Source organism: Rhinolophus sinicus, linkage group LG03, assembly GCF_036562045.2.
Source record: "Rhinolophus sinicus isolate RSC01 linkage group LG03, ASM3656204v1, whole genome shotgun sequence".
Lineage (NCBI taxonomy): Eukaryota > Metazoa > Chordata > Mammalia > Chiroptera > Rhinolophidae > Rhinolophus > Rhinolophus sinicus.
Window position 1 is genome coordinate 53465574 of NC_133753.1, and position 25788 is coordinate 53491361.

General features: G+C 42.8%; 1 protein-coding gene and 1 pseudogene across 3 annotated transcripts in view; one reads left to right on the forward strand and one right to left on the reverse strand.

The window, feature by feature from the left end:
- Positions 1-398: 398 nt before the first annotated feature.
- LOC141570356 (large ribosomal subunit protein eL33 pseudogene) lies at positions 399-1265 on the reverse strand (annotated as a pseudogene).
- A 3346-nt stretch (positions 1266-4611) lies between these two features.
- Positions 4612-25788, forward strand: part of RAB27A (RAB27A, member RAS oncogene family) — a 68473-nt gene continuing 47296 nt past the window's right edge. The window contains exons 1-3 of one of the 3 annotated variants that reach the window (XM_019732315.2): positions 4680-4762; positions 15801-15854; positions 19219-19338. The gene's annotated coding sequence lies outside the window, so the exon portion shown is untranslated. Of the gene's footprint in view, positions 4763-15800; positions 15855-19218; positions 19339-25788 lie in introns of all 3 variants that reach the window. The other 2 variants (XM_019732314.2, XM_019732318.2) reach the window with 2 other exon arrangements.

Sequence of the window (25788 nt, forward strand, 5' to 3'; positions counted from 1 at the left end):
GTGTATACAAAGACACACTCATTATTTTTCTAAACCCATTGAGAATAAGTTGCCCACATGATGCCCTTTACCCCTAAATAGTTCAGTGTGAAAGTCCCAAAAACAAGAATATTCTTTCATAATTACATTATGATGATCAAGATCAGAAAGTTAAGATTGATATTATTATCTAATCTTAGATTTTATCCACATTCTAAAAAGTCCCATTAAATATGCTTTAGAGCAAAAGACAATTTTTTTCTCTGGTCTGAAAACTAATCCAAGATCATACTTGAATTTAGTTGTCATGTCTCTGGTTTCATTTATGCTGGAGCAATTCTTCAGTCATTGCCTTTCATGACCTTGACTTTTTTTTTTTTTAATGAGAACAAATCCACCTTATTTACTTTTCAGTAAGTTTAAATCCTTGAGGGGTATAGCATTACACGGACGCTGTGTCCTATGGCCTTAGCAGGAAAGTTGCTTTGGAATTTGGCACGAACCATGCCACTGTTTCCATGAGCGCAAGTTCCCTTTCCCCAGATTACTCTGGTTTTGTTCGGTTTGCCACCAGGAGTCACGGTGTTCTCTGCCTTGTACACATAAGCACATCTCTTGCCTAGATAGAATTCAGTTTCATCTCGAGCATAAACACCTTCAGTTTTAAGAAGATCTGTGTGCTCTCTCTGGTTCCGGAGACCCGCTTATAACCAGCAAAAATGGCTTTGGACCACAGCCTCCCAGACACGTTTGTCATTTTAGAAGTCCTGTTCCCAGCAGGCCCCCGAAGTTCACCAGCAAGAGTTCCACTCAGCTCCATAGGCCCCAAGATGGTGGAAAAATGAACGGTGACATTTTTTAAGAATACTGGTCTATTGTTTTATAAAAATGTTCCTTAATTTGGGTTTGTGTATGCTTCCTCATGATTAGATAGATTCAGGTTCCTATTGCAGAAATTATTTGTCAGTATAAGTTACAAATTCCTATTTTATTCCATATGTTACAATCTATTACTATCACCAGGGATGACCACATGATTTGTGGGGCCCAGGGCAAAATCAAAATGCAGGGCCCTGTGTGGGGGCAAAGAGGTTAGTCTCATCATGGGCCCACCACTCCAACCCATGGCAAATGGGCCCCCCCGAGAGAGTGCAACCTCCATCCAGTGCATTCTTGATTCCTGAGTGGTGGTGGAAGGAGGTCCCTGATGAGTAGCACATGGAGTGTGCCAGGCTAGGGCAGACCTGTCTTCCTTCCCACCCGTGGTGCCGTGGGACATAGGCCCAGCCCTGAGCCCTCCTGCCCAGGCTCCTGCCTGGGTGGAAGGTGATGGTGGAATTTGGGCCTCCCTCAGCCAAGGAGACCTGGTCAGTGCTTTGGGGCAAGACAGTGGCTGCAAGGCCCAAGGGATCAGGGATGAGGAGTGGGCAATGGCAGGAGTCAGTCAGGTGTGAGCAGGGCTCCAAACCCCCAGCGAGCTCCACTGTGCCATCAGATTTCACTTACAAAACACAAATTTAAAAATAAAATTAAGACTTTCATGACAGCAGCTGCAGAGCATTAAAATTCTGATTGCAGGGCCCTGTGTAACACACATTGCATGACCATGAAGCCAGCCCTGACTATCACTATTTATTTTGATGTTTAAATTGTCCCAGATTTGACCAGTGGCAGCCCCAGCTGGCTACTGTGTTCTTTTTCCTTTTTTAAAATATTTATTTCAGTTACAAAAAGTAATGTTTAAATATTATCTGAAAACTGTGTTCAGTTTAACAAGTATAAAACAAGACTTCTTAAAAAAGCTTACAACTAGGAATAATATACTTTGACATTCACAATGTCCACCACAGTGGACATTTTTGAAAAATATTTTTGTTAACAATGTAGCTTAAGAAGAATATATTCAGTCCTAATTAAAATAAGCAAGTCTTTAGCTGAGGAACTGTCCTCCCCTAGGATGGTTCCTATGTCCTTTCGACAAGTACATGTTATTCTTTGAACACACTTACTTTCTGGCTCATCCTTTTCTCTCCTAGACCAAGCTATGAATCAAAGAGTATTAGTTATTTTTAAAAAATAGACACAAAATTCACATAAAAAAAGAATTAACCATTGGTGGCTAGTTAGCTCAGTTGGTTAGAGCATGGTGCTAATAACACAAAGGTTGCCGGTTCAATCCCCCTATGGGCCACTGTGAGCTGTGGCCTCCTTAAAAACAAACAAACAAACAAAAATTAACCATTTTAAATTGTACAATTCTGTGGCATTTACTACATTCACAATGTCATGAAACTATCACCCTTATCGAGTTCCATTGACATTTTTATCACCCAAAAGGAAACTCTTATGTGCAGTAAGCAGTGACTCCATGTTCCCCAGAGCCTAGCAACACATTTACTTTCTGTCTCTATGGATTTACCTATTCTGGACATTTGAATTGACCTCTCAAATCCATTCTTAGCTTTATAGCCATTAAGAAAATGGGTTCTAAGTTCTAGTCCTTGCTGTGGTAATTATTAGCTTGTGATCTTGGTCAGGTTGCTTAATCACTTTAAGACTCAGTTCTCTCATCTGTAATATGGGGATAAGAATAGCACTTATTTCTTAAGGCAATTGTGAGAAGTAAATGAGGTAATACATGTAAAGTTCTCAGCATATTGTGTGATTCATAGTAAATGGTCAATAAATGTTAGCTATTTTCATTATAATCATTCCAGGGTTCTTCATAATCCAGCCTCTGCTTACTTTTCCAGTTTTTATTTTTTATTTTTCTGATTGTTTCCTTTTCAGTTTTTCAGCTTTGCTGAACTTCTTTCAGTGGCTCCAATATCTCTTTTGCCTCCAGGCCCTTCCTCTGCTCTCTTTTACTAGATTCCCTTCCCTCTCATGTTCCCACCTTCTTTATCCTTCTTACCTTGTACATCATTTTCTCTGGGAAGTCTTGATTTGGTACCATTGCTCTGTGTGTTCCATTGACACCCTTTAACTTCCCTTATCAGGGATTTTATCTCACTGCCCTGAAGTTAATTGCTTATTTGTTCTTTCAAATTCCCTGAGATCAGAAACCAATTTACTTTGTCCACTGTCACATCTGCAGTACCTAACAGTGCTTGACTCATGGAATGGGCCACAGCACCACTGTCTGTTTTCTGATCTCCTGCCCAGCAAACTCCTGGTGACAGCCCTGACTGCATGCAGAGGTGGGGAGGGCTGTGGGCCCCCTCCCAGTGAGGTGGTATCAGCCATTAGCAGTTGCTGCACTGTTGGCATATCTTAAGACTGTTTCTCTATACATGAACACAGGGCTACTTCTCCCGTTTTATCCTCCATCACCAACAGTCTGGGGTCCTTCTCTCACCTGGGGAACAGCCCTTGAAATCATCACCCTATGGTGAAATCTGTTATCCCTAACTCTGAGATCACTGTTGTATATTTGCATGGAAATATGAGATTGAATGTATATTCAATATTTAGCAATTTCATATTGTTGTTCTATATGTGAGCTTGTAAATTAGACACACATCTGAGAAGCTAATTGTACTGTAATGCCAACTGTGAGTAGTTACAGACTGGAAGGATGATGGGGTGGGCAGGTGGGCCTGGGACAGCTGGAATTTGGGGTGCAAATAGAGGCATTTCAGTGAGATGGACCAGATGATAAGAGAAGCTGGTCTAGAGAGATCAATCACTTTGCTCTGTTTAGAAGTGGACTTATTTGGTTCAGAAGTGCTTTGCCTGACATCCCACAGAGGCAGGTCCAAGACCACTGTTCAGACTCCACACCATTGGAGGAGAATTTTCGCTGCCTCTGAGTGGGAACCTGGTGGCCTGAACCTGCTTCCCCAGCCTCAGATCCCAGCCGACCCGCACACAAACCCGCCGGCGCTGAGACAAGGAAGCCACTGGGAGGCAGCAAAGGCTCGCACATGTCGCCTTACTGTATTTTGCTTTTGTTTTAAAAATCAATTGCTCTTAGAAATTTAATTTAGCGTGATTTTTTAAAATCCTAATAAGACTGTACGACCAGAGACCCCGTTGGTCATTTCTTTGCAGAAATTATTTATTTCTCCCCTGTCATTTCCAAGAATGTCAGAGCTTTCCCTCGTCCCAGGAAGGCCAAGTCCAGGCCGACCTGAGTGAGGAGAAGGCGGGGCGGGATGGACAACGGCAGAGCGGGACACCCGGGGCTGAGCCGGTGAGCCGGGGCCCCCGAGAAACACCCCGCCCCGGGCCTCAGGAACCCCCGGGACAACGTTGCAGCTACTCAGCACCTCTGGCTACAAGGTGGAGACACCGATCATACGCTGGAAAACACCTTTAGAAAATAGCTTTTGGAGTAGGAGATTTGGCAAAAGTCACCAAACCGTACGTCGAACCTGAAGCAGTTTGTAAATGTCATCCCCGTGTCTCAAAACGAAAACAACCCCCTAAGGTTTGGCGTCTTCCAGGAAAGTGCAGTGGAGACCTGGCTTGGGCCAAAGGAGGCGAGCGGGACCTTTCCGTGGCTCCGAGGACCCGTCAGCAGGTGTTGTGGTACCGGGATCCGCGCGCAAGGAGGTGCCCGCACCGAGTCGGGCGGGGGTGCTCCTGGAGGTGACAGGAGGAAGCGGGAGGTGGAGGGTGGAGAGGAGGTCCCGCCCCCACCTCGCTCTCCTTTACGGGAAGTGATGTGGGGCCAGACGGAAAATACCCGCCAAGGACCCAAAAAAGGCCAGTAGCGGGTGGCAGCGGCGCGCGCAGAGGCAGAACGGCGTGGAGACAGCGGGGCAGCGGGCCCAGCCAGGTGAGGCGGGGGCTGCGGGAGGCCGGGAGGCGCGTCCTGGCCGCCGGCGCCCTCCAGGTTACGCTTCGTCCCGGAGGGCTGAGCAGGGTAGCTTGCGAGCCGCAAATCCGGCCCTGGGGCTGAACTCGGGGCTGCGGCTCCTCTCCCCACCTCTGGGAGGCTGAGCCGGCCAGAAAAGTTGCGTTGCTTCTCTCAGGCCCCGAGGGGCCATCGCACAGCACAGACCCGACAACGGCAATGTCCAGGGATGGGGTTCAGCTTGGGCGAGGTGCTGATGAGGTGTAGTCCCAGGTGGGGACGGGGTCTGAGGTCACCTCTGCGTGGCATCCAGGTGAGAGTCCCCGTCAGTGGGGGAGGAAACTTCACCGGCAGGACGGGAGGAAGGTCCCATGCCTCCAGCGCTGCCCTGTAGTTCTTTCCTCCCTCTTGTCCTTTTCAGTTGAATTCTTGAATGTCTTTACACCTTTGTTGGTCAGGGTCTGGATTGCAAACTGGCTGGGTGCGAGAGGGTTCCCCTTTCTTCTGACAGTCAGACAGAAAGCCCTACCTGGCAGCCAGGCCCTCTGGCACGGGTGGTATTGCTGATGTGATGACAGGTTTCCGCAACTATTGCCAAAGGCTTGTCTCTCTGTCTCAATAGATCACCAATTAAGCAAGGTCAGGCAGAAGTGAAGGAAATCTGTGAGCCCTTGACTCTTGCCTCCCCAGCCCGTGGTTCCTTCTGGCCACATGGCCCCCGAATCTTCTGCCACAGGGTTCTCCTCCTTCCCACTGTGGGCTAACAGCTGTTTTTTCCTACTGAATGGATTCTCACTTTATGGTTGGCTCATCATTCAGATGTTGGCAGGGCCATATAAGTTTTCTGTAATTATCGTTGATTTAACTTGTTGGTCTTTCACTGTTCCTATCCACCTCCCCTCCCCCCCTTTTTTTCTTTTTAAAAATTTGCTTTAGGGGGAAAACACAGTCTAGAAAACAGTGTTTCTGCAGAGAGTTGGAAATGAAGGAAAGTTGATATAATGCTGAAAGAACTTGACTGAGGACCATTTTCTTCTGTATTTTATGTTGCTTTTCATTTCCTTCCTTCTTTCCTTCCTCCCTCCCTCCCTTCCTTCCCTTCCTTAATTTCCATGGCCTGCTTTGATATTTAATTTTAATGATGTATAATTAATTTATTTTTTCTTTTGTTGCTTGCGCTTCTGGTGTCACATCTAAGAAAGTATTGCCAAATTCAAAGTCATGAAGATTTATATCTATGTTTTCTTCTAAGAGTTTTATAGTTTTAGCTTTTGCATTTCAATCTTGAATTCATTTTAAGTTCATTTTTGTATATGGTATGATGTAGGGGGGTCCAACTTCATCTTTTTGCATGTGGATATCCAGTTCTCCCAGCACTACTTGTCGAAAAGTCTATTTTCCTTTGCATGATCTTGGCACTTCTGTTGAGCATCATTTGACTGTAAGTGCAAGGGTATGCTTCTGGACTTTCAATTCTACTCCATTGAGCTATAAGTCTATCCTTATGTTAGCACCATACTGTCTTAATTACCGTAGCATTGTAGTACGTTTTAAAATCAAGAAGTGTGAGTCCTCCTACTTTGTTCTTGTTTTTCAAGATTGTTCTGGCTATTCTGGATCCCTTGAATTTCCATATGAAATTTAGGATTCTCAATTTCTCAGTTTCTTCTCAATTTCTGTTGCCTTGGTTTTAGAACATATGGAAGTGTTCTAGAGTGGGAAACAATCTCTAGGAATCAGACTCTTGATTTTTTTCCTCCTAAACCTGCATTTTTCTTAGTCTTCCCCATATCAGTTATAATGGCAACTCCATTCTTCTAGGCTAAACACCCTGGAGTCACCCCTGCTTCTCTTCTTTCTCTCGTTCCCACATCTAGTCCCTCAGCAAATCTCACTGGTTCTACTTTGAGAGTATATCTACTATGATAACCATTTCTCACCAGTTCCACTGCTACTACCAAGTTCCAATCATTTCTGTCACCTGGATTACTGCAAAAGCCCCCTACAAGGCCACTCTGCTTCCATCCTTACCATTCCACAGTCTGTTCTCACCACCGCAGCCAGAGTCATTAATTACTCTGCTCAAAACTCTCCAATGGCTTTTTATCTCAGGAGAAAAACAAAGTCTCTTCGTGGGCTACAAGCCCATTACATTACATGGTATGTAGCTTCGTCTTCTATTACTCTCTCCTTTACTTACTGTGCTTCAGACGGCCACAACTCAGGACCTTTGCATGTGCTGTTTCCTCTGCCTGGAATGGGCTTCCTTCAAATGTGTGCATGGCTTTCTTACTCGTTTCATTCAGGTCAAATCCATTTCTGTAGAGAGGCCTTCTTGAACCATCCCATCTAAAGTAGCATCCCTCACACCTCCATCGTTTTCTGCTCCCTTACCTTGCCTTAGTTTTCTTTAGAGTATCTTTAATACTAACTGTTCTCTCTCTCTCTCTCTCTCTCTCTCTCTCTCTCTCTCTCTCTCTCTCTCAGTATTTCTTTCCCATTGGTAGAATACAAGCTCCATAAAGGTCAGGAATTTTTCTTGTTCACTATGGTCTGCATACATTTAGAATGGTTTCTGGCACATAGTAAGCACTCAAAAAAATGTGATGAATAATTGAAAAGGGAACGAGAGACTGAGAAATGGAGATCACTTTGCTATTTCTCACTGTTCCTTCCCACTTTAAGATAGGCAATGTCTATAATTATATTAACATCTAAGTCTCTATTTTTCTGTCCTGTTTTCTCTAAGATAATGGCCTTACCCTCCTTGGAAAGGGAAAGATCAAATAAGTAGAAAGGTGAGGGCTCTGGGCCTTGCCACAGCGGCAGTGGGAAACCCTTTTCTCTGTAGCCTGGATAGCTTGGTTGGGGCCATTTAGCACCTGTCTCCAGTGATTTAGCTTCTTAGATGGATCTAGGGAGAGAGTGAAATTCCTTTGAAGTTCAAGAAAATGGAAATTCATTTTTTTTATTTTAAATTTACTTCTTGATGAATACTTTATACTATAGTAAATTCATTTTTCTCTGCCATCTAACTGAAATTGCCAACCTGGAGACTCATTTTGACATCTAAGTACATGACTACTTTAGGCTGTCAGCTATTTATGTGTTTGTCCTTATTTCCATGACTAGATTGTAATATCCTGGAGGCAAAGCATGACTTCAGCTGATGTTTGAGTCTTATACTGCAAGGTGGCTTAGACAAAAGAAGTGTTCAATAAACTCTTGCTGAGTGTACCAATAAGTTAATGAATAAACCTGGATTTATTTTCATCTTTGGAAACTTCTGTTCTATACATTTAATTTTTCTTAGCCAACAGCTGCAAGTACCTGTTTTAGTCCACCTTATCCTGCTACTGCTGATAGAGCAATATTGGCTACGGTTGAGTGGAGCTTCCTGTTGCCCTTTCCCAGACAGAATTGAATTAATTGGCTTATAGTGTATGGTAATTAATCTTCCATGTTATTTTAAAAATTAAATTTGCCTTCCATTGTTACTTAAACTTATCTTGCTTATCTTGGAATGTTTCCTATTTATATCTTCACTGCATAATATGAAAAAAAGATTATTTTTATATATACTATGTAGGATATATATATATATAATATATAATTTTTCTAATAAATTATGATGTTTGATACTTCCTGAAAAACAAAACAGGGCTTTCATGTTTAAAGTGTGAGCCCCTAATGAACTAGATGGAGAGAATCCTTTCACAATACATATGTATGTCAAATCACCATGATGCATACTTTAAATATCTGACAATTTTATATTGTCAATTATACCTCCATAAAGCTGAAATTTTTTTAAAAAGTATGAGCCCCTGAGAAGCAAGATTGTCTTGCCATTGTTAAAACGGTATTGCCTTCTGAAGAAAGGAATTTTTCCTTTTTGCTGCCTTCACTTTTTATGCATTGTGCAGTTTTTGCTTGGATCGTATTTATTCTGCTGCCTCTTGGTGAGGAAGCAGGAGTTTATGATCTGGTTTCCCTTAAGCTGATTACCTTGAGAGCAGACAAGAGCACTGAGTTGGAGGAAGAGATAAAGGGTTTGTGATTAACTTTACGTCCACAGGGTGAGATGTGTGGAGCAGGGAGCATCCAGCTTACTTCTGCCTCCTGTCTGCTCAGACAGTGCAAGGGACACCCCACACTTCATGCCTCACTTGCTCAAGAGGAATGTTGAAAGTTATTCCTCCTTTCCTGTTTTTTTCTTTTTTTCCTCTATGTGTGTTACTCTTTTGAAGGTCTCCCATTTGGTGCCTCAGCCACTCTTAGAACCACCCATGTGTATGGACTCAGACTTTTTACTTTTACAATTCAACTTTTAATGTGGGATCAGAGGTAGGGTATAAGATTTAGAGAAAAAAAAAAATTTGCATTTTGGATAAACAATATTTTTTTTTACTATAAATATGTTCCATACTTATACTAAAAAAATACTTGTTGTTTTTTATGAAATGCAAATTTAACTGTGTCTTGTATTTAATCTGGTAACCCTATTCTGGTAAACCCAGGTTACATAGGAAATGCATTGATCGTGATAATGTTTGAAGAATGACTGGGCAATGACTCATTTTGGTGACTGCACATTTGTCCATTTTAAGGAAGGAAAGGACTTGTAAACTCAAGGAATATTAGAACTAGAAGGAAGCTGGAGAAGATTTACTTTTGCTGTAGATTTTTGTAGTTAAGGAAATTCACATCTAGAGACAGTAAGTCACTTTGTAAGATCACACAGTTAGTGGCAGAGCCAGAACTGGAACCCTAGGTCTAATGGTTGGTCTGCTACATGTCTTCCCTTAAGATACCATGTCTAAATTGCTTGTTTTTTTGTTAACCCTTAATTACTTTTGTTGCTAACTTCCCACAATCCCTTCATTACCATGCTGTCCTTCTAGTCCCCAGATCCAATATGTGGCAGGCAATGTCATTCTCATGAGACACCCCTGACTTTTTTCCTGAGGGCCACTAACTGCCAAAAGCCACCATTTGGTTGTATTCCCTGTGAGGATGCTAACAAGCCTATCGTTTGATGAGTTTTTATTCCTTTTAAGGGTTTATTAATACTCTTGTCCCTTTTGAGTTTTTATTGTAAGATGCTTTGATTAAGGTGGACTTACTGAGAGTAATTCTGCAATAGCCGAGTACTGTTTTATTGAAAGCCTGCTTGTTTTGTGTGGCCTACTACTATGAAACGCCTCACCCCTTTGTATTTTGGTAGAACAAATATGGAAGCTATGTGCAAGAACCAGCGTAGGCAGATAGTTATATGTGACTTGCCCTTTAGAGATGTCTCCTTATAAAACACTGGGTTATTCTATTATTATTTTAAAATCATTTGTACCTATTTAAGAAAGCAGCCTTGAAAATGGACATGCGTCCCCTGACTGCCACTAGAAGACCATATTTCAGAGCCACTGATCTTGTTTTTTCATAGCTTTGTTGATTAATTCATATAAAGTCTTACCAGCTGCCAGGTCAAAGCATAATAATAAAATTGGTTGCCAAGAGAATAAAAAAATCTGTTTGTTCTGATTAACTGCTTTATCTATCCTGCCCTGATCCCACCATCTGGGCAGCTGAGCACGTCTTATCTGAGTGTGGCTAGTTACGTATCTTCTGTGTATTTGTATCATTAAAACCAAAGACGGGGTCTCCATCCGCTAACTTAAGCTGATGCTGAGGTATTTTTATTCTTGCTGTACTCCCCCTACTGTGGGAGGAATGAGACATATAAAAATAAGTTATGACTTAAATGTTCATTTGAGGTACCTAAGAATTTTTAAATATAATCCATGGTGGCAGTCAGGATTTCTTTGTGTCTTGCTATGTGTGATTACTTTTCATAATGCATCTCACTACTGCAAGGGAATGACCCTAAAAGTGAGTAAAAAAGGTTTATCAGCCCTTGAAAAAGATAAGGGATTGTCGTTCCAGTCAGATACTGGACCAAATGTGTCCAAACAAGCTGCTGGCTGTTCCTGGCAGGGCTTCTGTCATCAAGGTCAAGGCCAACTGTCCATCCCCCACTCTGCTTAGGCACCGAGGGCTGTCAGGTGGGTTGTGCTATTTCTTCAGGAGTGACTCAGCCCCGTGTTCTGAAGCTCCTTCTTGACTGTGGGGGAACCGACATAGCTGGGAATTAGTAGGCTGCTTTTTAATCTCTAATATTGCCAATAATTAACGGTGATATTACACCAGCAGTTCTCAGTTGAGGCTGATTTTGACCCCCTCCTACCTGGGGGGACATTTGGCAATGTCTGCAGATGTTTTGGGGTGTCACAACTGGGGAATTACTACTGGCATTTAGTGGGCAGATGCCAGGAATGCTGGTAAACATCCTACAATGCGTGGGACAGGCTGTCATGACAAAGGTTGATCCTGTCCAAAATGTCAGTGGTGCTGAGGCTGAGAAACCCTGCATTAGACAAATCATTGAATCTCTCTGGCCTGCAGTTTCCCGTTACACATTCTCTCCATCATGTAAAGTTTACTAAACCTAACTTCACCACTGTTGTCTATTAACCTCTCCCTCACCCCAATTCTAAGTCATTAAATGTAAATTAGGGCCCAGGACTGAGATCCACTGCCCTAGGAATCACTTCGAGTGAGGTCCTTGTAGAGGGGCCAGGTTGGCTATTTGAGAGGAGTGGCCCCTGTGGGGACAGCCTATCATAGGAAGTGAGAGCAGAGCTGGAGTGCCTGTCGGCCCTATGAGTCAGCAGAGGCGGAAGGCTGCAGGAAAGACCACACAGAGTGTGAAAGCAGCTACCTTCATTCCTCACTGTGCTCTCACTGCCTCAGCATGAGCTCCCAGCTGACCAGGAGTCTACTTCCCATTGCCCCCACTGGCCACCATACCCTTGTGCCTGAGATGCCAGAGTTTCCTAAAAAACTGGACAGTTTCTTCATTAACACCCCATTTCCTGCTTAACTAGAGCCTCTCTGGGAGATTAAAAAATCAATGACAAATCTCCTCCCTTGAGTCACCAGCCCATTTTACCACCCAGTTAGGAAACCTCATTGGTTACACTCACAGCATCATGTCATTTAAGGGCTAGTAGCACGTTAGAAACCATGTAGCCCAGCCTCCCCTCCACCTCAGAGGTTCAGAACTGTGCCTAAGGTCGCGTGGCTAATTGATGGCAGAAAAGGTTCTGGAAGATAGGTCTACTGGTTGCCCACTGTGTTATTTCTGTGCCGCTATGTGAACATTTCTTGATTTTAACCAGTTGTAAAATGGGTAATCCAAAATTGTGTTGTTTTGTTGCTCAAAGGAAGTGACTTTCAGATGGAACTTTACTAACAACTAGTGTTTCTTTGAACGCTTCTGAAATATCACAGGAAGTGAAACAGTATGTCATGATTTTACCCATGTTAAAGCAGTCCAGAAGCATCTTTGAGCCTGCTGTGGCTGTGTGCCAGCGACCAGTTAAAGACTACCGTTTCTTGCCTGTATTGATGCTTTTCTGGTCCCGTTCTTGCCCCCATCATGCACTCATCCCCCACCTCCTCTCCCAGCCCAGTCCTCCCACAAAGCTAGTGATGTTTAGAAATATATAAATCAGATCATATCCTTCTTCTGTTTAAAATTCCTCAGTCACTTCCCACTGCGGTTGGTATACTATCCAAATATTCTAACCCTGGTCTGTGAGGGTCTCTGTGATGTGAGCCTTGCTGGCCTCCGTCACCTCCGCTCATCCCTGTGCCTCCATCTTCTCGCCTCACCTGCTTCCTTTCTGCTCCTTGGAAATGCCAAGCTCATTCCTCCCTCAGAGCCTGTGTGCTTGTCCTTAACTCTTCCTCAGTTCTTTTTCTCCCAATCCTCACCTGGCTGGTCTCGGCGTCATTCAGATTTAATGTCAGATGTCACCCCCTCAAAGAGGCCTTCCTGCTCACTCTGGGGGAACGGAGCCTGCGGTCACTCTCTATTCCATTATTGTGTGTTATTGTCGTCAAAGCAATTTTGAAATTATTTTATCTCTCTGTTCACTTATTTGTTGTTTGTCTCTTCTTGCTAAACTGTTCTCTCCGTTTGGGACTTTGGTTGGTTTGTTTGTGAACTACTATATGCTTAGGACCTAGAATAATGCCTGGCACATGGTAGATGCTTCTAAGTTAATAATGTATGAATGACAGAGTAAGTAGGCAGATGGTGTTAGAGAAGATTGCTTGGTAGATTCAGTCCTATGTAATTCCTGTTTTGTCCCACACGTTGGACTTTATTTTTTAAACTAAAACCAGAATGCCAGTTTATTGATACATGCGAAATGGAACTGGATTCTTTGCTTTGAGGACTACCCATAGTAAAAACTCCATGGGAAGCAAATATAAAAGGAGAAGGCTACTTGGTAAATACAGACTCAGGGCACAAGGAGTTAGAAACCAAAAGGTGAGCTCTAGCACTGGAGAAGACCTCAAAAATCACATGGTAATGGCTCCTCAAAACTGGCTGCCCAGGAAAATCACATAAGGAGATTTTATTTAAAACATACCTTTTAAAAACAACATATTTTTCAGTCTCTTCTTTGGAGAGTCTCACTTTTTTAGGTTTGGTGTTAGGTCTAGGGAACCCATGTTTTATTTAAAATGCTGCTATAGTGATTGATGGTGCACAACCAGGTTTGGGAACCAGAGACCAAGCCCATCTCTGTTCCCAGGTCAATAACCGAGGTTCAAAGAAATCATGTGCCTCACGCAGGGCCACACATCTGGTGAGTGGGCAGTTGGCACTCAACTCTCCCAGTCTTCTCTCTGTGCTGTTTAAAAAATATAACAAGAAAGTCTCTCTGTAAGACTCAGCACAGCCTCGGAAATTGTTGGTTTAGTACTTTTTTCTTTATTTACATGTAACTAACCAGTCTGCTGTCAAACAGGAAATGCATGCAGCATATGGGTAGTTTTCTTTTCTTTTTTTTAAATTTATCACCAAGTGTCAGATCACTTAGATTTTAGATCCTGGGGCTGTAGAGTGATGATCAAAATGTGGTTCTGGGGCCAACAACGCCAACACGATCTGGGAACTTGTTAGAAATGCAGATTCTCAGCCCCACCCCAGACCTACCTACCAAGTCAGAAACTCTGGAGACGGGGCCCAAGTGTATGTGAAAGCCATCCAGGTGATTCTGACATACAGGGAAGCTTGAGAACCACTGTTCAAAGGGACGTTTTACAAGCCAACCATTGGTTAGAGCTGCTGGCCTCGGCCTTTTAGTTGGTGACTCATTAACATCGAGGCCTCCACTTAAGCCAGCCATCTGCTTTCCTTGGTGACATTTATTCAAAACAGGGACTATGGTTATAAATCTTCATTAGAATACCATCCACCAGAAAGGAGGGGGAATGGACTAATACTTCATTTGAACACCTGCTGTGTGTGAGGCACCCTGCTTGAGGCTATTGCTTGTTATCTCACTTAATTCTCATAACCATCCTGCTACGTATGTATTATTATCCCTTTTACACGTTGGGAACTGAGGCTGGCAGAGGTTAAACTTGGCCTTCCCTATGGGTTATTTACCTAGTTATTGTACATTTTGCTGTTTTCTCCCTATGGCAGCTGCTCTCAAACCTTATACATAACCAGGAATCTCCTGGGAAGCTTGTTATAAATGCAAATGCCTGAGCCTCCCTTTCAGAGATCCTAGTTCAGATGGAACCCAGGACTTTGTATTTTCATCAGGCGATCACCCCAGGTGACCCTGTTGCCACTAGTATCAGACAAGACAGGGAGAAATTCAGCCCTGGATCTGTTTGCTCTTTCCACAGTGGTTGGACCAGCTGTCCCTCAAGGTTTCTCTGAGATTTTGTAGTTCTCCAATGTTTCGCGCCCTCAGGCCTTGGGCACTGGGTGGGGACTTCAGCAGAAGAAATATGACCATGGGATGAGCGAGCCTGAGAGCCCACGTAGAGACGTCTCTTGTATGCCTGGCTGTTCATGCTCTCTCTGCTGCCTCTTAGAGGGTTCCCAGGCCACGTTTTGGCTTTGAGTAACTTCTGATCCTTTCCGTTATCTACACCAAATTGTGCAACTTTTCTTATAGCAACTTCACCCTTGTATTGGTGGGATGCACAGATGTGAGCAATTATCTCCAGGCTATAATTAATATCTATCCAGTCCTGAGTTACTTCAGCTTTTGAGGTCAGAAATGATGTTTCATCTGTTTGAGGATAAGAACCTTTCTTTATCAGGGATGGAATTGACATATTCAGTGAAAGAGTTGTCAGTCCGTTAGAGACAATGATTTGGTGCCATTAGGAAGGAAAAAAGTAAGATGCAAGTTTAAAAAAGAATCTCAGGTATGATGCCTGATGTCTTATTTTGTGAGGTGGCATGGTGATTTCTGTCCAAAAGTTTAGAAGTAGTTACTGACATAAATACTCTAAGGCTTCCATTGTGTAGAAAAGGCACATGTATCAAAAGATGGTAGAAATCTATCAGGCCCTTTGCCCAGCAGAGAAGTCAGCAATGTTGAAATATGAAATTCCTTTAATATGCCTTGGTTCCTGAAACAAATTGTGAACAAGGGTGGAAGGAAATTCACAAAAGCGAAACATTTCAGCTTGCTGGGATCCACTGTATATAAGGCAAGTTATTTTTGCCAGTAAGAAAATGACCAAGATACACGTTAGGTTTCTAAGAATAATTTGTTTTGCCACTGATATTAGAGTTGATAATAATTACCATTTATTGAGGGTGTACTATGTTTCAGGAAGTATACAAAATTCTCTCATTTAATTCTCAACATACTTTCAAAGTAGATGTTATCCTTCATTTTATAGACGATGAAACAGGCTCAAAAGGATTAAGTAATTTGTCCAGGGCTGGGACTGAGGTTTCCGGGGATTCAGGACTTCCGGTGCTAAAACTCAGACAGTTTGGGGTAAACTAGGATGCTTGGTTACCCTGAGGGTCCCCCAGCTTGCTGACCCACAGTTACAGTTAGGAAGTAAGACCAGTGTGTTCTGAGCAGTCCTTTTTTTATCTTTATGCCTTCCCTCCTTTCTTCTGTAGATTGTCCAGAGAGCATTTGAACACCTGTCTGAGGAGAACACCTGCATTCTGGAAGTTAGTGCGGAGGTGGGAGGTGGCGGTGTCTCAACATTTACTGTGTAACTTCTCACTGCCTCTCCTGTCTCTACTGTCCCCCCTGAAGTTGGTATGCCTCTGAGAGCCTCCAAGAGTTTGCCCCTCAGCGTGTTACTCTCCCCAGAGAATAAACCTTTGATTTCTGCTGGAATGGAGGCATCACAAGACTGGCATCTAAGCAGACTCCCACCATTTTTAGCTCCAAAGGCCTGAGCCTTTCTGGAGATTCTGTGTTGAGTTGCTTCTTGGTTTTCCTTGCTGGCAGATCAGTCAACTTTCCTGGTCTGCTAATTGGTTACCTCTTGTCCATCTTTCCGTATTTTGTTGCTCTATTTCTACTCACTTTCTGTTTGTCTTTGTGAGTTTATGTCTAAAAGAAATAAAATTCCCTTTGTTGTTATATTAGTGAGATTTGAGGAGGTAGCAGAATTCAAGGTGTGTGTTTTGTGTGCCATCTTTACCCTGAAGTCTGAAAGACAGTTTAGAAAGCTTTCCATGCAAAGGGGTATTTTCGTTACTCCACTGGAAAGACCAATAGTTGTATGAAAAATGGGGCTGTCTAAATTTTATTTGCTGCTCAAAGTGTAATTCTAGGACTAGGAGCATTAGTATTACCTGGGCATTACCTGAGTGCTTGTTAGAAATGCAGAATCCTGGGACTCACCCAGACCTGTTATTAAATGAGAATTAGCATTTTAACAAAATGCCTAAGAGAGTCCTCTGCATGCCGATGGTTGAGAAGTACTAGTATGAAATTTTACCTAATTTCTACTCTGTGGGGACAGAGTCCCAGAAAGCAGTTCCCAGGCTCTTGGCCTCACGTGGAAATGTGCTGTCTTGGTTATTAACTGGCCATCAGCTATAATCAGATGTCTATCTGCTGTGGCTGGGTGGCCATTAGCCACTAATATAACTTCCGTGGCTATGCTGGGGGTTGGTTGTTGGTTGGTTGTCAGAGAAGTGGACAACAGATTGTGGCTCGTGTGGCTCCTGCTTCCTGTATCTCCAACCCAGCCGCCAGTGAGAAATAGTGGTATGAACCCCCATCCATGGCTCCGCTGGTGTTCCTTTTTGGCCTCACCATGTCCTGTATTCTTGTGTGGGGGGGGCGGGAGCTGAGACCCTGCATGACATACTCTAATTAAACTAAGCTAACTCTAATGAATTTTAATCTGGGATTTAAAAATCTTGGTACATTCCCATACTAAATTATTTTTCAAATCCTAGAGTTTGCTGTGAGATAATAAAGAGGAGTACATAAATTTTCATAAAAATGCACCCTTTCCCCCTTTATAAACTATGTCTGTCCATCTGAGTCAGTATGACACATGAACCAAAACTTCTGTGTCATACTGGTTATGTTCAGGCTTTTTTAGTTGCCCACAGTTCTTGAGGTTGGTGATGATATTTTGTAGATTGTATAGGATGAGTCTTCAGTGACACTTTCAGCTGCTGAAGTGAGAGAGTGGTTTTCCCTAAAGGCAAAGGATAGAGTCATTAATTTTCTGTCCAGCATCTATCCCAGTGACAGGTAAGTGTTCAACAATTGCCTATGGGATAAGTGAATGAATTCAGACACAATTCCTGTCATCAAGATATTCACCAACCAACACTAAATAAATTGGATATTTATCATACAGTGTTGACCAGTTCGAGGAAAGAGTATGCGTGGAGAAGGGCCATCTAACTCAGCACCGCTCCTCACAAGAAGGAGCCAAAGGTCTAAGTCTCTGGGTAAACAGGGCTTGGTGGGTTCAGAGCAGTGGCTCTCACATGCCATGTGCCGGACTCACCTCACCTGATGGCCTTGTTAAAACACAGACTGCTATGCCCATCTTTAGAAATTCTGATTCAGTAGGCCTGGGGTGGGCCCAGGAAGGTGCACTTTTAACAATTCCCCAGGTGATGCGATGATGCTGATTTCACATTTTGAAAACCACTGGTTTGAGAATTACAAGTAGTTCTGGTGGTTGGAGGCAAGAGGCAGGGAGTGGTGGGTGGGACTGAAGGCAGAAGGCTCGAGGAGTGGGGATTTCATTGTGGAAGCTGTGGAGAGCCATTGGCAGGTTTTATGGAGAGTGATGGACCCCTGTTTGCCTTTTGGAAAGATCACTTGGGCTATGGTGTGGAGGATGGAGTAGTGTTGAGGCCAGGCGGGGACCAGAAAGCCAGGTGGTTGTAGCCATTTACGTGAGAAATAATAAAAACTTGGAATAAGGGCCAAAGGAGGAAAGATCCTCAGGACAGGTCATCAACTGGAAGTGGGAGAGGAAGACAAGGAGGAGTCTATGAGGACCATCAGTGTGGGGCAGAGTCCCAGAGAGCACTTTGCAGGCTCTCGGCCTCATGTAGAAAGGTGCTGACTCGGTTATTAGATGGCCATTAGCTGTAATCAGGTGGCCATCCGCTGTTGCCGGTTAGCCATTAGCCATTAGCCACTAATATAACTTCCATGGCTATGCTAGGGGGTTGGTTGGTTGGTTGGCAGAGAAGTGGATGGCGGATTGCGCACCGTATGGAACCTGCTTCCTGTATCTCCAACCCAGCCGCCAGCAAGACTATAGTGGTATGAACCCCCCATCCATGGCTCCATTGGTGATCCTTTTTGGCCTCTCCATATCCTGCGTTCTTATGCAAGGAGCGAGGGCAGAGACCCTGCATTACAATCAGATTTCTAGCTGGATGTGTGTGGGGTTGTGTTACTCAAGACACAGGGAGAGAAGTGGGTCTGAAGCAGGGTCTGGGGAGAAGAGCAAAGCAGGTAAGTCAATGGCAGGACATGTTGAATTTGAGATGCTAGCAAGATGTCTGGGTGCCCCCCCTTCCTCCTTCAAACAGTTTTACTTATGGGTCTGGAGGCCAGTAGTGAGAGTTCTGGTAGCTCATCTAGCCCCATCCCTTCTGCCACTTCATTTGATCTCCTTTATTGTTTGTTTGGATCAGGCATTGTATTTGCAAAGAAACAATATTAGTGTAACCTTTGGAGGGCTTGAGAATGAGATACTTTTAACGATGTTTTCTTAAGAAACCAGATGTTCAACTTTTTTGATTGGGGAAAAGACAAGTCTTGAAGTACTAGTCTTCTAACACTAGAAGAGGTTAATACAGCTGCTTTCTGTCTGAGAGGCCAGTCAAATTAGGTTTTAGTAAGCTTGAAAGGGTAAAATCACTTGACTGGTCTGCAGACCATATGACGAACAGCTGAGACTAATTAGCTGGATTGTGGGTTTTTAGAGGGATGACTGATTTTGAAAGTTAATGGAGCAAACTGCTTTTCAAAAGACTCTTTTGAAGAATTTTTGTAAGTAGGCTATTCTGACTTTAATATTTCTCTTTGCATTAGACAAAAAGTAACCTTTTTGAAGAGGACATGTGATTGCAACTTGTCTAATTGTTGAAGTGTTGGGAATTCCGGTCTCTAAAGTCTTAGAAACTAACAACCAACAGTTCCTACTTTGTCAAGGTATGGTTTTACATTTATCTCCTTTTTCCCTTTTTTCTTTCTGGTAGAGGTTGGAGTTCTGCCACGCCAATTTTGAGGCACTTAAAGTGGTGCAATTTAACCTAGAATACCATTGCACGTATTAGTGTGTTTTTAAACCAAAGACTTCAAGACGTCTGCTAAATTTCTTGGTTTAAGTTTGAAAAGTGCATTTTCAATTACCAGAGAGTGGGTATGAATGCTGATGGCATTTTTCCTTTCTTTTCTGTATTTTAATAAAGTAACAGGTGTTTTTTTTTTCTCCTCAGATAATACGTTGAATAAGAGCTAATTAAGGAATTAAATTGCTCTGAGAGTCTTGTTCATTGTCTGAGCATCTTATCCCCGAAAATTCAAGATTTTGTTTTTGATATTGTAAATAACTTTAATGGAGGAAAGCTTTATGTTACACATGTGTTTTAGTATAAGGTGTATTTCTCCTATGAGTTAAATTTGCCTTCAAATTGTTCATTTTGTTAGGTTTGGTAATGGCATTGTGGTTATGTAAGGAAAAGTTCATATATTTTAGGGATGATTAGAGACAGTATGCAGGAGTAAAAGCTCTGGGTGATGAATGTGATGGGACATTTCACGATACAATTCTTCCTATTTTTGTATACACAGTACTAGTTTGCTAGGGTGGCCATAATGAAGTTCTGCAAACTGAGGAGCTTAAACAACAGAAACTTATCGTCTCCCAGTTCTGGAGGCTGGAAGTCTGAGCTCCAGGTGTCAGCAGGGTTCGCTCCTTCTGAGGGCTCTGAAGGAAGGATCTGTTCTTGGCCTCTCTCCTTGGCTTGTAGATGGTTGTCTTCTTCCTGTTTCTTCTTGTCCGCTTCCCTTTATGTGTGTCTATGACCAGGTTTCTTCTTTTTATAAGGACATCAGTCATACTGGATTTGGGTCCACCCACTTGATTACCCCTCTAAAGGCCCTATTTCCGAATAAATTCACATTCTGAAGTACGGGGAGTTAGGGCTTCAACATATGAATTTTGGGGCAAGCCAGTTCAACCATAACAGAGATGTCTGAAAGATTTCCTACTATCCCATTTTAAAGATTTGTCTCCAATAAACATTTATTAAGCCAAGTGCTCAGACTGTGCGGGATGTTGAGTATGTGAAGACGAATGGGACATGGTCTCTGCCTGCTAACATTGGTTTCATTAAATGCGTGGGTGTAACTTCCTAAGTGTGGATGTGTTTACTCATCTCTTCCGTTGAGTTGTGGCCACTGTCACAGGGGGGTGTCCCTGGGGACACAGTCGTAGTTCTGGCGTGTGGGCAGCCTAATGTTCTTTGAGAGGCACCTGGAAGGACTCTCTTGCTCCTGAACACCCTCCAGCTAGGCGAGGAGAGTGGAAGCGCACTTAACATCCATCTAGTCCGACCTCCTCATTTCACAGATGAAGAAAGTGAGGCTTCGACGTGCTAAGGTCACTTGGCTGATTAGTGTCAAAGCCACGACGGTGCCCTGATTTTCATTGCAGTGTGACCAATACGTATGTCGTTTTGTTTTCTTTGCTGCAAGTTCATGCTTTTCATCTAGGAGTGAACCCAGAGTCCTGTTATCAGAAATCATTGTGGGAAATAGCCTTGATAAAAAAGCTGACATTCTTTGTCAAGATACAAAAAACAAACAAACAAACAGAAAACCCAAAAACCAAAACCAAAACCAAAAAAAACCCTTTGGGGAGGAGTGTGTATTCATGAGGGAATGTATATCATAGAATGTCCAGGTTCTGTTGAATATATTCCAAAGGGATTTGACCTCATCTTGGCTGCTTTCTCTGTCTTTCACCATTTTCTCCTTGTTCTTTCCAGACATAGTGTTCAGTGACCCAGCCGCCATTAGAATACAAACAATTTTTTTCTTTCTTTCTTTCTTGCTGCTGCTGCCCACAAGACAGGAACTGTGGCAGAAAGAGAATGCTGATGAAACCTTGCAGGCCAGCAGGATGGCACCATGGCAACCAGGACCTGCGCATGTTCGCAGGTCTCAGAGCCCAAGGCTGCCTCTGTGGCTGTTTCAGCTTCTGCCCTCTCTAAACCCTCAGTACCTGAGGGCTCAAAGAGGAAATGCTCACCACTTCCCTCTATTTGTTTTCCCTTTTTAGGATTAAAGTTTCCTGAGACATTTGCCCATGTTTTGCTATTATTTCCTTCTTTCTCCTTCTGAACTTGGTCGAACGAGAGCTACAGCTCAGGGTATAGTATACGTGATAGCTGATGAGTCATGTAACATGCCCATTAAAAACAACAGCTGATTTCTGCAGAAGACATTGTTCTTTTGTGCTGTCTTTGCAACAGGATGCCCTCCTGCTTTCTTCTACGCTCATGGTGTTGCAGTGGTGTGGTGGGGGCCCTGCCCTCTGGGCAGATTGGAGGCTGGATTCAGTGGGGATGAGAGGGGAGAGAAGTGATGGATGAGATGAGGGTGCTGCTTGAGAGATGAGCTTGCATTGCTGCTGTTTCTCTGGGGGCAGGAGCCATGTTGTTCAAACACAGATGCAAATCATCTAAGAACTGAGCATTGGCTTTTTTGTTGTTTTCCCCATTTCGTGCTCTGTTAGGCTTGTCTTCTCTCTGATGTAATCTTCTTAGAGATCCTTTAGCTCTCAGTGCTATATTCCTCACTTAGCAAATATTACATGGATCCCCTGTTTTCACAGGAAGGAGAAAGTCCAGACTGCTTTAAGCTAGCGCCTCAATGCTGTGCTGACTGACCCCGCCTGTGGTATGGACTGTCACCTGAAAAGTCTCCTTCCTACAGTCCTTGGATCTCTTGCTGCTGCTCCTCACATTGTGGCTCTTTCTTCACTCTAACTGGCCATCTTATCTCTCCCTTGGCCTCAGGAAACCAACTCTCTTGATGACTCTAAAATACATATTGTTAACCTTTATTTTTCTTTTGTGCCCTAGTTCAGTTTTCCAAATACCAAATAAACACAGCTCCCTGGATGTCCCTCAGATATGAGGGACATTTAATTGTTGAGAATGTGTCCGGGTTCAAATCTTAGCTCTGCCTTTTACTGGCTATGGGAGCTTAGAGAACTTACATAACGTTTCTGTGCATCAGTTTTCTCATCTGTAAATTAGAGAGCTCACAGTGTTGTTTTAAGGATCAAATGAGTTTGTATTTTATTTTATTTATTTTTAATGTTATTGGGGAATATTGGGGAACAGTGTGTTTCTCCAGGGCCCATCAGCTCCAAGTCGCTGTCCTTCAGTCTAGTTGTAGAGGGCGCAGCTCAACTCCAAGTTCAGTTGCCGTTTTCAATCTGAGTTGCAGGAGGCACAGCCCACCATCCCATGTGGGAATTGAACCAGCAACCTTGTTGTTGAGAGCTCGTGCTTTAACCAACTGAGCCATCCGGCCGCCCCTGAGTTAATATTTTAAAGGGTTTAGAAGAGTACTCAGTATGTGTCAATTATAATCATCTCAAACCATCTTTTACTCTGTTACTTAATGATAATAACATTCATCAGTTACCAAGCGAAAAGTTTTGGTTATGTTTCACTCCTATACCAGCAGTTAAGAAGTTACACTGACTTTTCTATGTCCTAAACATATCTTGAATGAATCCCTTCCTCTTCGTCCCCCCTGTCACTGACACAAGTCACTCACCATCTCTCCCCACAGCCTCCTGACCCTCTGTGTATTCCCAGTCTCCATGTGGTTGCCAGAAAGTTCTTTCAGAGGCACAAACCTCATGTTCCTCTCCTTCACAAAAGCCTGCAGTGGCTTTTCATTGCCCAGAAGATAACACACAAACACATTAGTACCATATAAGACTCCTTGCCGGCCTAGGTCCCAAACTCACATCTTTTTAGCCTCTGTTTGGACACATCTTCTCCTGTCCCCATCCACTATTTGTTCTCATCCATCTGCTGAGTTTCCTTAAAGGCATCATAACCTCTTCCATCTTATTCCTTTGCAAGGACAAATGCCCTCCCTCCCACACCCACCCTTCCAGTCAGTCAGCCAGCACTTGCTTCCTTCTCACAGCTCTAAGACTGATCTGTGTTTTGTACTTTAATGTCAGACAGTCTTGACCAAATTCCATCATTGGACTGGCAGCAGCGATCATTTTGTTGACAGTTTCTGTTCTCTTTAAAGGATAATGTTTATTTGACATATGAGATGAAGTCCTTTACCACTTCATCCTTTGAACTGTCTGTTCAATACTTTTTGAGGTCCTAGCTAGCACAGTAAGACAAGAAATAAAAATAAGAGCTATAGAGAGTAGAAAGGAAAAAACAAAATGTACTATTTTCAGCTAACAAATCATCAGAATTAGTAAGGCTAAGTAATTAATAAAAGATGTATGTGATATCACTCACAATAGTGACAAAAATATAAATTATCAATAAGTTTAAAGATATATCAGATCTTTATGAAGATTATTTATTGGCAACATTTTTAAAGGCATTAAAAAGACATAAATAAATGGAGTGGTATACATGTACATGGATAGTTAGATTCACTATCAGGAGTATGTCAGCCTTCTCAATTTGATCTATAGATTTAATGCAATCCCAATGAAAATCCCCATGTGGTTTCTGAGGAACTTAGACGGAAGTGTGGAAGGTCAAGAATGTCCACAGTATAGCGGAGGGGACTGGTCCTCCCAGATATGAAGTTGTATTATGAAGTCATAGTAATTAAGGCCTTGTGACATTGGCCTAGGGGTTGTGAAAATGACCAAAGGAACAGAAGCGAGAGCCCTGAAGCAAATCTGCCCATATATGTTGAATCACTAGGGAAAGGATAATTTTTTTTTCAATAAATGGTACTGTGACCATTAAGTAACCTTCAGGGAAAAAGAGTGAAATTGGATCCCTACATATACCTTAAAAAATGACCAATGGATAAAAGACTTAAATGTGAAAGGAAATAATGTTGAAGAATATCTATATAGGTAAAGAAGGATTTATTTGACATGATATAAAGAGAAATAATTATGAAAGAAAAGACTGATAGATTTGACTACTTGAAAGACTGAGCCATGAAAAATAAAAAGATGAGCCGCAAACAGGCATAAGATATTTACTTGCATTATCTATAAGTGACAGAGGACTAGTGCCAGGAATATTTGAAGAACTCCTTCCTGCATGTCCATAAGAAAAAGACAAGCCAATAGAAAAATAGGGAAAGGACATGAAAGTGCTTTTCCATAAGAGGAAATTGAATGATCAGCAAATTAAAAAAAAGATGCTCGACCACATTAGTAATCAAGGAAATGCTAGTTGGATCGCAGTGTGTTCCCATTTTGAGAAGTCTGACAACACACACCAAATGTTGAAGATGTGAAGTTGGGAGTGTAAAACAACTATATTATAGGACATCAATTTGGCATTACCTTGTATTATTGAACATGCGTATACCTATACCCCAGCAATTTCATTCTTTGTGTTTACCTGGGAGCAGAGCTCCTCCTGGGGTGTGCCTTGAAGTGTTTCAGGTGTGTGGAAATATTGAACCCCACTTCTCTCAGGATGGGTGGGCAGGGCCTTGTGTTGCTGGAGCCCCCATATCTCTTGCCCTTGATCATGAGCATTTGCCCCAGTTTGTCATACGAATAGCATGAAAAATGTTGGGAAGTAATTTCCTGGAGAACTCTTGCTGGCATGCATCAGGACACACACACACGCATATTTAGAGCAGTATTGTTTTAAATGAGCAAAAACATGCGGGATGTGGTTTAGTTAAGCTAATTCTCCTTTGAAAACCCACAGGCATTAAATAATTAGAAGGTTTTGGCATGTCATTTTTTCACATCAGTGGTAAAAGTGGTACCCATTTCAAACCAAGTGAGAGAGAGAGAAAGAGGCTGAAGGAAGATGATGCTATTCCTCGCCAGTATGTATTTTCATTAGCATGTAGTAAGGTGGGTGGTGCATATATGATTGATGGGCAAGGTCTGAGTTTTGAATCTGAGTAGATGCCTTAATATACGCTCCCCAAGGGTGAGAATGTTGTGGAGGCAAAGTGACATCCAGTTGTCTTTGCTGACATTGCCCTTTTACTTATGACAGAGGAGTGATGTCTGCAAATGAAATTTTATCAGAACAGCAGGGACTGCCCATCACTTCCTGTGTAATTTAGTTTGGCTGAAAACTAAAGGATCGGCCTGCTGCGATCCTTCATTGTGATCCTTGGTCTTGTGTGATTTGTACAGTCATGGCCTTCTTTTTGAAACTTTCACTGCTGACCCCTCTGCCTCTATCTCAAGGTCAGAGACAAATGTGGGACCATAGGGAATGGGTATGGTTTTCAAGCATTTCTCGGTGACTGCTTACCCCCAACACACAACCTGTTCCAATCTAATCTCATCATCCCTACCCTCCAAAAATGTGATACCTATTCTTAAAAATCTTATGTCTACCTCAGCTTTCTCCCTTCCCCCTACTCAAATGTCCTGTTTCTGTC